The sequence below is a fragment of the Leopardus geoffroyi genome, chromosome B1 (assembly GCF_018350155.1).
Source record: "Leopardus geoffroyi isolate Oge1 chromosome B1, O.geoffroyi_Oge1_pat1.0, whole genome shotgun sequence".
Classification (NCBI taxonomy): domain Eukaryota; kingdom Metazoa; phylum Chordata; class Mammalia; order Carnivora; family Felidae; genus Leopardus; species Leopardus geoffroyi.
Genome location: NC_059327.1, coordinates 34,729,515 through 34,740,114, shown reverse-complemented (window position 1 = coordinate 34,740,114; position 10,600 = coordinate 34,729,515). Strand labels below are relative to the sequence as shown.

The 10,600-nt window shown below is 43.2% G+C and overlaps 2 long non-coding RNA genes across 3 annotated transcripts in view; both read right to left on the bottom strand.

Annotated features, from left to right (window-relative positions):
- LOC123587445 overlaps positions 1 to 10,600 on the bottom strand; it is a 58,014-nt gene that overhangs the window by 4,769 nt on the left and 42,645 nt on the right. The gene's annotated exons all lie outside the window — the stretch shown is intronic.
- Positions 3,559 to 10,534, bottom strand: LOC123587454. Its single transcript, XR_006707324.1, has 2 exons — positions 10,443 to 10,534; positions 3,559 to 4,308 (listed from the first exon to the last, which is right to left on the bottom strand). It is a non-coding gene; the product is annotated as an uncharacterized LOC123587454 (long non-coding RNA).

Here is a 10,600-nt window from a genome sequence, read left to right as displayed (position 1 = left end):
TGCATGCCTAGAGTAAGAGCCCTGGCCGCAGGGATCTCATTGTCCTGGAGGTCCATCTGCCGCATGAGTAGGTTCCAGGAATTAAAGAACACAAGTTTGGAAAGTCATCAGAGACGAGTTTCAGCCTAGGTTGGGTGAAAGCCACAGAGACAGTGAGTTGGGACACATTTCGGAAAGGACAGATGATGTGCAGTCAAGCCTAGACCCAGGAGTGGAACCTAATGAGCTCCCCCTGCTGGTGAGCCTGCTGTTCTGCATTCCTTATGGGCATCCCATCAGCAGAAAATCAGGCCACACTGCCTGGGCCTCACCTGAGCAGGAGGCCCTGGGGGAGTCAAGGTCAACAGATAATCCTGCCCTAAGGCAGGGCTGATTGCCCATCTGGGAGGATAGATGGGTTATGGAGTGAGAAAGCAGAAGTTGGTAAGAGTCAGAGGGTAGGACAGCCTGTGGGAGCAACAGGTCCTCAAAGGAGGGAAACTACATGGATCGTGAGAGGGAGGTCCCAGGACTGAACCGGCACCTGTGCACAGAGCTGACACCACACTCTGAACCTGTGCTAAGGGACGCTCAGCACCCCTGCCTGACACCTTCCATGCTCCAGAGTGCAGGGCTGTAGGGTGAAGGTGTTTCACAAGCACGAGGAAGGACATGGCTCAGCACGGCCAACCGGCCTGGGGGCTGGTCCCAATGGGCCAGGTGCCCTCATACAGCCAGCCCAGAGCCCTCAGGCCACTTTAGAGAGCCAGGGTCAGTGCAGGACAGATGAGGCCTGAATCCACCCAGGACCTTATTGTGGGCAGCAAGCAGATCCTGATAGTCTCATGCGAACGGGTCCTGGAGAAACTAACTCACTCTGTGCACTTAGGGTCCACAGCCTAGAAGACAGGGGGCATTCACCTTAGCAGAGGGGAGGGCCCTCTCTGCCTCATCTCTCTCCACAAGGATGGTGGGGGGACATGGTATGGGCTGGGGCCTCAGACACTGAACAAGGAGCCCCTGGGATCTGGTGACAGGAAGGGGGCATTCCAACTCTGGGGAACCCTTAGGGAGGGGAGAGAAAAGGGGGGGAGGGATGAAGTGAAAATAAACACAAAATCTCTGTTGGGTTCTGCTCTGACCAAAGCTGTATAAGCCCCCAACCCTTTCCTCCTGACTCTTGTCACTCATTCAAGATACTGACCACCTCTCTGTCCCAGCTGGGGGCCCTGAAGACCTGAGGAACCAGCTTCCCATCCTGGACATGGTCAGGGAACCCAAGACAGGGCTGGTGGTGGGCAGCCTCAGGCCAGTGGTCACTGGCTCCCCATGGGCCAGGTACTGGACTCTTGATTGACACACTTGAGGTTGCTCCTAAGGGTGCAGGGACTGTCCTGGACCATCCCATCGGGCACCTGGTACAGGCACAGGGAGGGGATCTGCAAGGGAAGGCTGGAAAGCTGAGGAGGAAGGGGGAGCAAGCTCCAGGGGCCCAGTGTCCCTGACAAGAGAGTGGGGGAAGAACAGCCTGGAGGGCCGGGTCCCCTCACTCCCCCTGTTTGGGTGGGGAGGGATCTGGGCCTGCGCGCTTCAATCCCTAGGGCCCTGTTAAGTGTTCAGAGTTGCACCTTCAGGAGCTGGGCTTCCTTTCAAGACCTACATGGAGCTTCCCTGGGTTGTAGGGGGTGGGGGTGGGCTGTGAAGGGGAATCTGTCCAGGTCAGGGATCAGAAGCCCCTTTGTTCCCAAGCTGAACCCCATCCTCCAGTCAGCCTTAGTGCAGGAACTTCTTGTCCCCCACCCATTGACTGTTCCTACAATCACAGCCAGAAATGCGGTGTCAGAGAAGAACAATTACACTTTTCCCCTGAATCCAAAAAGTGGGGAAGAGATGCATCTTAAAGAGGGAAGGGGGCCTGGGATGAGGAAACTTTGGGAGCTACAAGCTTGGTCCTACTATGACTTTGTAGGCTGTGGCCACGTTTGTCCTCATCGGCCTTCTCCTGAATAATGAAGTGTTAAAAATGAATCTTATGATTGAATTGAAATAAAGATGAACATAAACCAGGTCATACTCTATTCAATTTTTTGCTTCATATTTCAAAAATAAATAAATCATCAAGTGCCCTAAGAAGCGGTCTACTGTGCCCAGTGGAAAACTCAACTGGCCAGGAGGAAAAGGTGCTGAGGAGGTGTGGGAAGGTGCCACTGCTGGGGGCAGTGTGGGGCCATGCAAAAAAAAAAAAAAAAATGGACAGACAGGGGCCACTGCAGGCTCAGGGAACAGGGAGGTGCTGAGGGGATGGCAGGGCTGCATGAAACCAGGATGGAGAAAGGGGTACAGGAAACTTGGGTCTTCTGTGGGTTAAGAGCCCCCGAGGCCCCCACATCTCACCTAGTGAGGCACTTCTGACAGAACTCAGAAGAATCTTTTCCAAGAAGAGTAACCAGGTTTGCATGGACACTTCATGCCTGTGGTCCTGCTGCATGGATTTAACCGTCTCATCTAGAAACAAGGGATAAATATTTGGTGATATGTTTCCCTCATGACCCTCAATCCTTCATCACCACTCAAACCCTCTTCCACTCAGCTTGACTCAGTTGACCAAGTAATTTGAGGGAGCCATTTTCTGCAGCAACATACATGGGGCACACAAAGGACAGACACCACTCACCTGTCACTAACAGATGTATAAAAAGTACGACTCTTCATTATTTATTACATCAGGATTGGGGTGAAGAATCTGTTAGATCACAGGATCGGTAGCAAGAGATGGGGCTCCAGCTGGAAAGGAGCCCTTGGGTGGCTTCCCCAAGCCCAGCCCTACTGGAGAGGCACAGGGCCCTGGGCTGTGAAGGCAGAGAGAGCCCCGCACCTGCCACGAGCACAAGGCATGGGGCTAAGTGGGGCTTGGCCCAGGCCCAGGCCCACCTCATAGCTCAAACCTAGCACTTTTCCACTTGGCCAGGCCTAGCTGCACCTGTATAGCTCCAATGATGAGCTCTGTCCAGCTGATGTTCTAGAAGATTTCCCTACCAGGAGGCATGCGTTATAAAAGTAATTTCTGTTTTTATTGTATTTTATGGACCTAATGCATCACTGTATAACAGGGCATGATGGAGACCCAGTTAGAATCCAGTTTTCAGGTTGGCCATGACTGCCATGCAATCACCACCTTGCATCCACCTCTGGGCGTGGGGCCCACAGGTTCTGTGCCTGAGTGACATATTTGCAGGGCATGCAGAAAAGGGAGTATTCGAACAATTGGTAAAACCCACTCCTTGTGTGCATGTGTTACAATCTCTCTTCTCTTCTGATGCATGGGTCCGGGAAGGAGGGGAAGCTGGTGAATGAATCCCCACAGGATTCCTGGAGGCTGGCAGTGCTGGTTGGGCACTCAGCTTTTGGTCGCCAGTGGAATCTGAACAAGCAACTCTCCTGCACTTGACCATGGTCTTTTTGATCCTCCATCTACCATGTACATTAGACCAGCACCGCCAACACAAGTACATTACAGGCCACACATTAAATTCGAATTCATAGTTACCACTCTAAAAGAGTACAAAGAGAGAGGTCAAATTAATTTGAACAATATATTTTTCAACCTAAAATAACCAACATAGTATCATTTCAATATGTAATCCATATAAAACATTCAGATGTTTTACTTTCTTTAATATTTCACTCAAAAAATAAAACCCATGCTCCCTACATGGTGTCCAGGGTATGTGATCTGCCTCTACCTGTCCTTCTGACTTCTCCACCCTCCACTCACCCCAGCTGCCCTCCAGCTTTGCTCAAAGAAGCCCAGTCCCTGCACTCAGGGGCAATAGTTCCTGGGGGGCCCTCTTAGGACCTCTCCCTGGCTCCCTGCACCAGAGACAGTGGCTCTGTATCAAAGTCACCATTCCCATCTGTCTCTGTCCCATCCGTCACCCAATTATCCTTGGGGTTCCTAGTCTCTGTCCCATCCGTCACCCAATTATCCTTGGGGTTCCTAGTATGTCTTAACTGACACATTCTTCTGTCTGTCTGGATGCCACCCCAGAAGAAGAGTTCCAGAAAGCAGGGGCCCCATGTCCTCCACTAACACAGTGCCTGGCACACAGGAGACATCCAATAAACACCAGGGAAATAAAGGACCAGGACCTGCAGGCATCAGAAGACCAGAGGGACACGAAGACAAGGGCAGGGTAAGGCTTGGAAATCAGTCTTCCAATGTACCTGCTGGACACAACCCCTCCCAGGGGCTGGGCTCTCATCTGTGTGGGGCCGCTAATTGCTGGTGAACTCTGTCTTGCCCTGCAGAATGGCTGAGGAAGTTAGGGCCTGTGGGGACAAGGTAAAGACAGGCATGAGTGGCAGCCAGACTCTCCTCCCTCTTGGGATGCTTCTCACATTCTCTCCACCCCAGCCAAAAAAAGCAAACAGACTGGGACCTTTCCTCCTGCTCTATACTCTCTTTCTTTTGTATTCATGTTTGTCCCTTGGCCTTCGGTGCTAACAAGTTAATTTCACACCAGAAAAATTTTTCCAGTATTTTTTTCTCTTATAATACAATAAAATGTATTTATTCCAGAAAACATGGGCAAGGAAAGTTTTTATAAGAATATGAAACCACGTGTGTGGGGCGCCTGGGTGGCGCAGTCGGTTAAGCGTCCGACTTCAGCCAGGTCACGATCTCGCGGTCCGTGAGTTCGAGCCCCGCGTCGGGCTCTGGGCTGATGGCTCAGAGCCTGGAGCCTGTTTCCGATTCTGTGTCTCCCTCTCTCTCTGCCCCTCCCCCGTTCATGCTCTGTCTCTCTCTGTCCCAAAAATAAATAAACGTTGAAAAAAAAAAAAATTAAAAAAAAAAAAAAGAATATGAAACCACGTGTGATGTCCTCAATTAGAGACAACATTATTTTGTTCCTTTTAGTTGTTTTATTTGACCTTATGTGTGAATTCATTTCCTCTTTCTCTCTCTTGCACACACACAACACACACACACACACACACACACACACACACACATTTACATTTAAGGGTTATATTATGAGCACACTTTTTAAAAATCAGGACATAGAGGGGAACCTAGTAGGCTCAGTCAGTAGAGCATGTGACCCTTGATCTCAGGGTCATGAGTTCAAGCCCCACACTGAGCATGGAGCCTACTTAAAAACAAACAAACAAACAAATAAATATCAGGATATGGGATCACATGTTAAGTAACGAACTTCTGACTTTAACCTGACAAGCTCACCCCAAAGGAGCTTGCCAGTGTCTCACAAAATACCAAAGAGTCATACAGAAAAAGAGAAAATAGCAACACAGGAAATTGGGTCAGGGTCTCTCTGTTCAAAATGGCATCATGAAGACAGCCAAAGAAATATGATAGGAATAACTAGTAATGTTAATGGGTTTTTTGTTTTGTTTTGCTTTTTGGGGGAGGGGGGAGAGAGAGAGAGAGAGAATCTTAAGCAGTCTCCACGCTCAGTGCAGAGCCTGACATGGGACTCAATCTCATGACCATGAAATCATGACCTGAACCAAAATCAAGAGTTGGACACTTAACTGACTGAGACACACAGGTGCCCTTTAATGTTACTGTTCTAATTTTGAGGGTTGTATTGTGGTTACAGGAGAGAATGCTCTCATTTGTTGAAAACATACACTAAAGCATTCAGTCATTGATCATGTCAACAGCTCTTTTCCAAATGGTTCACGACAAGGGTTTTTGCAGTTTTTGGAACTTTCCTTTAACATGAGAGTGTTTTAAATTAGAAAGTTAAATGAGAGGAAGAAAGAAAGAAAGAAAGAAAGAAAGAAAGAAAGAAAGAAAGAAGAAAAAGTTAAAAAAAAAAAAAAAACAACAGCTTATTTTGAGCCCAGTTCAATCGACTGTATCTAAACAAGGTAAAATGCAGACCTCTCCCACATAAAGCCTGCCAAGCATTTGGTGACATCTAAGCTCCCGTGTGTCCCTCATGTCCTCCCTGTTCCAGGCTGAGCCTCCTCTGAGTCCAGGGAATGCGGGGTCTCCTTTCTCTTCTCCCATAATGCTCTTCCCTCCTGTCTTTCTCCTCCTCAGACTCTTTCCCTCAGTATTTTATTATGAACATTTTTAAGAATTCAGTAGAGTTTAAAGACTTATATAATGAACTCCCATATATCCGCCACCTAGATTCTATAACCAAGATTTTGCCAAATCTGCTTTACTCCATATTTCTTTCCATATCCATCCCTCTGCCCATTCATCTGATGAAATTCAGTTGTAGATATCAGTACATTTCTCTTAATACTTCATCATATATTTCAATAACTAGGGTTCAATATTTGTTGACAGTTTTCTTCATGGTAAAACTTACAAAGAGAGAAATGCCCAGTTCTTAAGGGCACCACTCAAAGAGCTTTGAAAAATGCAATTGTGTGTGTAGCCCAAATGCCCTATGAGGTCATGGTACAAAAGCATTATTTCAGAAAATTGCCTCATGCTCCATCTTATCCTAATCTGCTATATGACTGCATGAGAAAATGGTCTTTATCAGATGTCCTAACATAATAGAAGCATTTAGCATGAACGGGGGATTCAATGTTGTTAAATGCTTTTTCTGCATCCTTTCATCTATTCATATAATTTTTCCTCTTATACTGTTAATATAGTGAAAAACACTGATTAATTTTTCAAATGTTAATCCAACACTTATTCCTGTGATTAACCCCAGTTGGCTGATATGTTATCTTATTTAAATATTGCTGAATTTAGTTCACTTTGGTTCAGGATGTTTGCATCTAATTTCAGGAGGGATATTAATTAGTATATTTCTTCTTTTGAAATGTTTTGTCAGGTTTTGGCATTAGGGCTGTGCTGGCTTCATAAACCACTGAAGAACTCCTATATTTTCTGAAAGAATTTGTGTAAGATTAGTGTTACTTCTTCCATAAATATTTATAGAATTTACCAGTGAAACAGCCCAGGCCTATAGTTTTCTTTGTGGTAAGTTTTTAAATAATGAATCCCAATTCATAACTAGGTACAAGATAATTCAGATTATATTTTCATTTTGTGTCCATTTTGCTAAGTAGTATTTTTCAAAGAATTTATACACTTTATCCAAGTTGTCTCATTTATTGGCATGAATTTGTTTTGTAAGACCCCCCTTTTTAAGATTTTATTTTTAAGTAATCTCTATGCCCAATATGGGGGTCAAATTCACCACCCCAAGATCAAGAGTTGCACATTTCACCAACTGAACCAGCCAGGTGCCCTAGATCCCCTTGATATCATTTTAATGGATGCAGAATTTGTTGTGACATTAATCATTAATTCCTGATACTGGAATTTTGTGTTCTCTTTTTTCCTTTGTTAGTCTAGTTAGAAGTTTATTACTTTTGATGATCTTTCAGAAAACCAACTTTCCATTTTGTCAGTAGTATTTTTTATTGTTTGTATCTGTGACATAATGGAAGCATGTGGTGTGTGTGTGTGTGTGTGTGTGTGTGTGTGTGTGTGTGTGTATAGTCTCTACCCCTAGTTCCTGAAACAGAGATCCTGGAACTTTTATGACTTCCTCAGTGATGGGGGCGATAGGAGTGTCTTTTTTTCTGATGAGGCCACTCTAGGTGGGCTCCAGGACAGCTTCTGGGTGAAAGCTGGTCACTAAAAGACCAAGCTATGATTAGAAGTTTGAAACTTTCAGCCCCTCACCCCCATTCTCTGGGGAAAGTGAGAGGGGTAGAGATTGAGATAATAATTGACAGTGCACTGTGTGAGGAAGCCTCCATAAAATCCCAAGAGTATGGGGTTCAGAGAGCTTTCAGGTTGGTGAACACATCCATGTGCTGGGAGGGTGGTACATATCAACTCCACAGGGACAGAAGCTCCTGCACTCTGGACTCTTCTGGACCTCACCCAATGTACTTTATCTGTCTACTCATTTGTATCCTTTATAATAAATCGATAAACATGTTTCCCAGAGTTATTTAAGCTGTTATGGCAAATTATTGAATCTGAGGAGAGGGTCATGGGAACCCCCAATTTACAGCCAAGTCAGACAAAAGTGTGGATCACGTGGGAGCCCACTGCTTGTGATTGATGTCTGAAGTGGGGATGGTCATGTGGGACCAAGCCCTTAACCTGTGGAGTCTGCGCCAACTCCTAGTAATCAGTGTCAGAATATTCTATTTCACTGATTTCTATGCTTGTTACTTCACTTGGTTTAAATTTATATTTATCTCTATGGCTGATTAATGCTGATCTTGAGGTCACAGATTTTATATATTTCTTCCTTTCTTCTTAACAGGTTTAGTGACATATAATTCACACAATTAATAATTATGATTCTTTATATAAATCACTCATTTAAAGTATACATTTCAATTGTTATATCTAGAGAGTTACACAACCATCACTAGAATCAATTCTGGAATATTCTTTAACACCCAGAAGAAACCATTAGTAATCATACTCTGTTGCCCCAACCCTCTGTCCCTTTAATAAAGGCACTGAAAGCTATACATTTTAATCTGATTGCTGGTTTTCACAGCATCTGACATATTTTAATGTGTTATATTTTCATTGGCATTTATTGAGAGGAGTTTTTAAAGTTCCTTTTCTTCTTTGAATCATGGATAATTTAAAAGTGTGTTGCTTGATATACAAATTTTGGGGGTATTCTTAGATATTTTTACTCATTTCCACTTTAGTTTCATTGAGTTAGAGAATGGTGCTTGTATGATTTCATGCGCTTACATTTAATTTAGACTTGTTTTACAGCCCAGGACGTGGTATATCTTAGCCAATGTACCATGTTCACTAGAAAAGAATGAATCTAAAGTAGATAGTGCAAATGTGCTCTATGAATGTTAATTAAATCAACATGCTTTATAATGCTTAGATTTCTTATGACTCAATGAGTTTTCATGTAATCATTCTATCAATTGCTTATAAAGGGGTGTTATAATCTCCCTTTCATTCTGTAGATTTTTCCTTCATGTAGTTTGAAACTGTATGAGTTACATATACATATATGATTATTACGACTCCTTGATGAATTAATCTTGTTAATATTACAAAAAATTCACTCTTACAAAGCTATAGAAATCAAAATGGTATGGTATTGGTATAAAAACAGATATGGCATAAAAACATGGACCAATGGAATGGAACAGAGAACCCAGAAATAAACCCAAACATATAAGATCAATTAATTTACTACAAAGGAGCCAAGAACATACAACAGAGAAAGGGCAGTCTCTTTAATAAATAATATTGGGAAAACTGGACAGCCATATACAAAAGAATGAAACTTGATCACTATCTCATACCATACACAAACATTAACTCTAAGTGGATTAAAGACTTTGAACATAATACCTGAAGTCATAAAACTCCTAAAGAAAACATAGGTGGTAAGCTCCTTGACATAGGTCTTGGTGATTAGTTTTTGAATCTGACACCAAAAGCAAAGGCAACAAGAGCAAAAATAAATAAGTGGGACTACAGCAAACTAAAAAGCTTCTTCACAGTAAAGGAAACTATCAAGAAAATGAAAAGGCAACCTACCAAGCGGGAAAAGATACTTGCAAATCATATATCTGATATAGGGTTATTACCCAAAATATATAAAGAACACATACAACTCAATAGCAAAAATACAAACAATCCAATTAAAAAGTAGACAGATAAGCCCCACATTGGGTGAGCAAGAGCCCTGCTTTGGGTAAAACACAAGCCCTGGGTGAGCCCCGCTTCTCTCTCTCTCTTTCTCTCTCTACCTCTGTCTCTCTCCCTCTCTCTTTATCTCTGACCCTCGCTCACTTACGCCCTCCCTCTCAAAAAGTAAAATAAAAAGTAGAGCATCTGAACTACCATTTTTCCAAAGACAGAGATCAACAGAGACATGAAAAGATAGTCAACATCACTAATAGAAATGCAAATCAAAACCACAATAAGGTATAACTTTACACCTGTTAGAATGGCTATTATAAAAACAAACAAACAAACAAAAAACAAGAAACAACAAGAACTGGCAAGGAAGTGGAGAAAAAAAGAAAACCCTTGTGTACTGCTGGTGGGACTGTAAATTGGTGCAGTCACTATGGAAAACAGTATGGAATTTCCTTTAAAAGTTAAAAATAGAAGCAACATATAATCCAGCAATCCCACTTCTGGATATTTCTCCAAAGAAAAGGAAAATGCTAAGTTGAAAAGACATATGCACAGCCATGTTTGCTGTAACATTATTTACAATAGCCAAGACATGGAGGCAACTTAAGTGCTTATTCATTGATGAATGAATACGAAATTGAGGTACGTATATTATTTTGTATACATATCATGTATATATATAAATCCTGCCATTTGTGATCACATGGCTGGACTTTGAGGGCATTATGATAAACAAAATAAGTCAGAGAAAGACCAACACCATGTGATCTCACTTATATGTGGAATCTTAAAAAACAAAACAAAACAAACTTACAGACACAGCAAACAGATTTGTGGTAGCCAGAGGTGTGGTAGTCATGGGGGATGGATGAAATGGGTGAAGACGGTCAAAAGATATAAACTTCCAGTTATAAAATAAGTCCTGATGGTGTAATGTACAGCAGTGTGACTATAGTTAATAATACCATATTG